Source organism: Lactuca saligna, chromosome 5, assembly GCF_052625555.1.
Source record: "Lactuca saligna cultivar CGN05327 chromosome 5, ASM5262555v1, whole genome shotgun sequence".
Classification (NCBI taxonomy): domain Eukaryota; kingdom Viridiplantae; phylum Streptophyta; class Magnoliopsida; order Asterales; family Asteraceae; genus Lactuca; species Lactuca saligna.
In genome coordinates this window covers 67,348,188-67,354,312 of record NC_136421.1, presented here as the reverse complement: position 1 = coordinate 67,354,312, position 6,125 = coordinate 67,348,188, and positions in this window count along the sequence as shown.

The following is a 6,125-nucleotide window of genomic DNA, read 5'->3' as shown; positions in this document are numbered from 1 at the left end:
GGAGGTGATAATATAAAAAAGCCCGGAAGTGGGAAGAAAAGAAAAATCAACACAAGAACCCTCCAAGAGACAACAAGCAGGTACAACCAATGCTGCCATGACCCTAGCCACAACAGCACCTGGCAGTCGCTACGCTGGAATCCTTTCTAAATGCAATAACTGTAACTTCCATCATAAGGGAAGGTATCAGAAGTTGTATTGCAAGAAGTGCCTTAGAAGGGGACACATCATCCGCTTCTATAGGGCACCAACACGGCCAATCTTTGAGGTCCTATTTGAGGAAGCGAGTCTGACGTGCTATGAGTGTGGCGAAGCAGGACACAACAGGAGAGATTGCCCATTGGTCAGAAACCCTGATGAAGAAGGAAGAGTGCTAATGATCACTGCAGGAGAGTCTACCCCGGAACCACTTGAAAAAAACGGTACGTCTCTTCACTAAATCCTAACTAGAATAATTTCTTTCCCGTCTAATCAGAGCACATAGTTTATGTATAAACTAAATACTCTTTTCTGGTTCGCTATAATGACTTGGTGTAAACTATAGGGCCATATATAATAAGAACCAATAAACTTAGAGTGCATGATTCTACCTTATTTCATATTCATTCTCTGGTTGTGGATTTATGGCAGAGTCACTCAGTCGACCGTCTTATTAATCTTAATTATATATGACTTGTAGACACCAAGCGATTATAGAGGAACCAGATAGGGATTGTAATATCAAGTATCACCCACTGGAACAAATTCTCGATTAGTACATTTAATTTCGTACAAAACATTTGCAGTAGTAATAACAATGTCAACACAAAAAGCACTAGAAACGTTCGCACACTAATACGCCAACGCCATAATGAAATACTCCTTCCGAACTAACTTAGCACGCAACCCTACAATATCATCCCGTATACTCTAGCTGAGTCTGCGTCATATCGAACCCATGTATCAGTAAGGAGACCCTTACCTTAAACCGACCAAATAACAAAACTCTCGTCCCTCATAGCGACAAACTAGATGCGAACCACGAAATCTTATCTCGCTCCAAACCCCAAAAATACTCATGCGAGGAGTATAGTATCCACCCGTAACCTCTCTTAAGTACCCATAACAGAACATTTTGGAAACACCACTCGCACAACAAACCATGTTCAAACATAGAGACTACGAACGAGTATGGTTAGCCCATCAATGTTAAATGTACACGCGAGGGTGGTATATAATTAAGGTTCTACAGACTTAGGATTTGTGTTTTCGCCCTATCTCCTATTCCTTGTTTGGTTGTAGAACTAGGGCAGAGTTACCCATCCGACCGTCCTATCAATCTTAATTATATACGATTTGTGTACAAAAGAAAATGATAGATGGACCAGGTATGAGTCCTATCATGAACTTCAGGACGAAGACCACTCAGAGCTAGTCGAGAGCTTCTACTTCGTGGAAGAATCATCCCCAACTTTTCCGAGTCCACTATTTGTATTCTATGCTTGAATTTCAGGACGAAAGTCCCTCTAACGTGGGGATGATGTGACAAGCTGGAACTTCTATCAATGTTAAAACTCGAAACCGTCACCTTTTAACACTATTTTAGGGTTCATTTAAGTGTTCTAAGCTTGAGTACAACCAAGGGTGATATTAGGGATGAGCTATCATGTCGTAAAGTAACAAAATCGGGCCATACACCCTCTTGGGAGGTGTGTACGGCCGTACAACCGCCCCTCAACCGTACACCCACCTCTATATATAGGAGGAGACCCCTTCATTCATTCTTTTCCCCTTTTGGTTGCGTACTATTGTCTTTCTCTAGAATCTTCATATAAGGACCCTCCAAAGGCTTCAAAAACGTAAGTATTCCATCATCTAGCTTGTTATACTTGTAAGACTTCTTGATCTAAGCCTTAATTCATCAAGATTCATCATGTTCTTCATCCTTTGAAGGTGTACGGCCGCACACCTTCATATGGTGGTGGTACACACCTTAAAGGCTCTTTAAAGTGAGAGTTTGGCCTCTGTCTACTAGTTGGACTTGGTATTAGCCTTGAAGCACCTCAAAATCAATATTTTAGGCATATATGAAGAGTGTACGGCCACACACCCCTTTGTACAGCTGCACAGACATCCTCGTGACCGCACACCCACTTTGATGTACATATTTGGCCTTAAACTTGCAAAACAACTAAGTATGGGCCTAGAACACTCCTTGGATGTTTGTAGAACCTTGGAAACACCTCAAAAACACCCCTCATCATGAGTGTAGGGCCGTACACTCATGGACCGTACACCCATGGCCGTACACACCCTTAGGGTGGCCATACACCACCTTCACTCAATCACAAAGGTTTTAACTCTTAGTTCAAGTGTTCCTGAGTCCTTAAAGCGGTTTCCTATCATGTTTAGTTGTAAAATACCCTCATTTAAGTCATTACATGTTATATAGGGTCCAATTGTGTTCGAAGCTTCAGTTGACACTCAACATCCATACCGATCTTACATTGAAATCCCACGTCAAAACGGTGAGTTCATACCCCTACATTTTTCTGAGTTTTTAACATTTTCAGGGGGGATACAAGTAAAGAACAAGTAATCTTCTGTCTAAAATATGTTTTGGTTTATTATATTTTTTTATTATTAAGAAAACATTGAGCATAAAACCTACTAAACTGATGGGTTTTGAGCATTCTAACACTTCCTAAGTGTTCCAACAACCCTAATAAACCATGGATCTATGTTTGTATAAGATACATGCAAATAATTATTTTTCCAAGGTTCATATCCTAACTAGCATGGCATGGGGAACATGAATCCAATAAAGCTAGTAGAAATACTTACCTTGTAGTAGTAGTTGATTGCTTGGTGTTTTAGAGCCTAGCACCAATAGTGTGAATGCCTCAAATGGAAATCACAAATCACCACAAACTTGGAACTTTGAGAGAATAGTCACTACTATCTTGAAATCGGCCCTCTTGTTTTACTCACCTCAACAAGTGTCAACTAGTGTGATTTCAAGAACCAAAGCCTCCTTTATATAGTGTGGTGGATTAGGGTTACATCCATGTAAACCCTAATACCCATGTCTCTTCATTTCCATGAGATCCATGGGTTAAAGCTCCATGGAGTATCCATGGACTTTTCCATGCAAGCCTAGCCTATTCCAAATAAGCATTAGCCCAGACTATATAAATATAGAAGCCCATATTTAATTAGTAATATCTTTGATCTCTAAATTAATCCTAGATTAATTATAGATCAATACTAATTAAATAATATGATCTTATATTAATATATTAGAACTTATAATATATTAATAAATCATAACTTGTACTATTCTCAAAATATTATCCATAAATTGTTCGGGTGAAGTGCAGCCCAAATGGACCATGCCGGGTCGGGTCAAGTACATACCAAATATAGTTGTGGACTTAGACACTATATCCAACATAAACATGGTAGACATCATTACTACTAGACTTGAAATCAGCTTACAAAACATGTTAGAATGCAAACTTTGCAAACATAGTTTTTAGAACAAAGGACCAAACTTATGAATTATAAAATAAAAGACATTTTTTATAAAGATTCATGCACATAACAAAAATGGGTTTTCATAGTATTATTAGTGAATTCGTTGAGAGAACTACAGTGTGAGACGCCTTGTAACCAGAGTGTCCTGGAGGGAGAGCGTGAGTTTATTTATAGATCTATACGGGAGTGATAATCATGCACCTAAACTGCTAGCTACGGTTAGGCAGGCATGCTTGGGGTGACAAACATCATTTCCACGACGTCCGAGTACGTCACAATGTTGATTATCCATAGTATGGTTATAAGAATCCACAGGTTAAACAACGACTCGTTCACATAATAATATGCCTAAAAACCAGTCAACATGGTTAGTAACTATGTGATTACTTAGTATGTATATTTAGGTAATGTGAAATTAACATCCGACTTGCGGTGAGATGTGTGATTCCTTTTTTGGTTGTGGGCTTAGGGCAAAATCACACAATCGACTGTTTGTTCGATCTAGAATTCTGTAACTCATACGTACTAGGTGATCATAGGAGGGTATTAACAACACTTTCAGGATTCAGAGCAACACTTAAACAATATAAGTATGGTAGATACTTATATTCCACGATTTGGAACAGATAACTTATTCATGTACACTTAGGGAAAATATAGGATTTTCTAGAGTAATCATCGGTACCTTACAAACAGTTGGTCTATTACTCAACTAACGAACAATTATTATTAATTCCATGACTCCTTAGTTTATGTATTCGGGTTATGTATAAAGAATACTTGATAGATTATGGAGTGGGTGGTTTCCGCTGCATTCCTAGTTCCTTGTTTGGTTGTGGGTTTAGGGCAGATCCACACAATTAATTGTCGATTCGATATTGGTTTATACATAACTAGTATGAACTAAGAAATCATAGAAGGAATTGGTTTATCATACTTTTCAAAAGAAAATATTGTATTTTCTTGAGGAACAATAACAACATATATCAAAGGATCAATACGGTTAACTTTGTAAGTAACTAGTGAATACTTCAAGATTTTGTACAGGAGAACCTGATAACCAGTGGAATATGTGGCCTCCGACTCTTTTCATGTTCCTTGTTTGGTTGTGGGCTTGTGGCAGAACCACACAATCGACTGTTTGTTTGATTTGGATTGCATATTATTTGTATACATTAAGTACTCGCAGGAAAAACTAGTAGAAATCGTTTTTAGTTAACATTTACCATATCAGAAAATGTAAGGTTTTTCTGGAGAAACATAACGTACTTTCCGTAAGAACAAATAATAGTTTTTCTAAAAAAATGCTTATGAACTCACCAGCTTTATGCTGATACTTTTTCAAAACTCACTTGTATTCTCAGGACGCTAGTAGACAGGTACAGGCAATGGATTCAAGAAGATGGAGCATAGTAGCTTTGAGTCGTTATTTGTTATTTATTTTTGGTGTCATACATGTATAATTCAAATGAAATGTAAACACTATACTATTAATTCAATGGTTGTTGTTGCTTTGATTACTATTATTCAATTGTTGTGATACTACATATGACGTCCTCCGCCCTGAATGCTTCCGCCGTTTTGGTTTGGGGGCGTGACAGAACTACTCATGGCTAGTTTTGATGTTAGCCCCTGTATATCCTTCATCATATATCTCAATACAGTTATGAAGTTAACGAGTTAACTTGGCCCTTGGCGAGACTTTCAGTGATACTTGTTTCCCTATTGGGTGAATCGCCCTGGTGCCATGACAGTTCTTATGTAAAGAAAGCTGACAAGACCAATTTGACAATCTGTATAATTTCAGACTTTCAATTCCTTAGATACGATAGTTCTTAAATAAGAAAATACCTGACTGGTATTTTATACAATGTCACACTAGGTATGAGCCATTATCCGTTAATTCATGGGTGAAATCTAGAACATATAAAATGTTCACCGTCAATTCAGAAATAAATGGAGTTGAATTTTTGGGTTTCACTTAGAGTCATGGTGATAATGACATCTAAGATCATGAAAACATACTTTTTGGCAACCGTCATCCGAGTTGTTTTATACTCGAACCTTAAGGGGTACCGGTATGTGGAAGTGATTTGATGGAGAAAATTTTGGATATGGGTGAAGAATGGTTGGGTGTTTCACATTGGTCATGGTGAAAATGACCTTTGATCATTAATATTTGATGCAAAGGCTCCTATTAAGACTGATATATGTCTCAGTATGAAAGAGTCTATCACTCGCATATGAATTTTCCGTCAATTCCTTGTGAAAGTTGTGTTAAGTGTAATGACCGTCAATTCCTTTCCACTTTCAGGTTTCTTCTGCATGCTCAGAATATTTCGATACATACTCCTTGAGATTTATCTTCTCCTGAATTCACTTTTCAAGACAAATGAAATTTTTTGAGACAATCATAAAAAATAAAAGTAAAATTAGCACACTAAGAAATAAAAATAAAAGTAAAATACGCTCAGAAACACTATTTTTGGATTTTTTTTATTATTATAAAAAAGAAATAAAAACATAAATGAAAATATTTTTGTATTTTTAAAATTTTAAAAATTTTTGTTTTTGTTTTTAATTCTCCCCCTAAATTTGTGCATATAAGA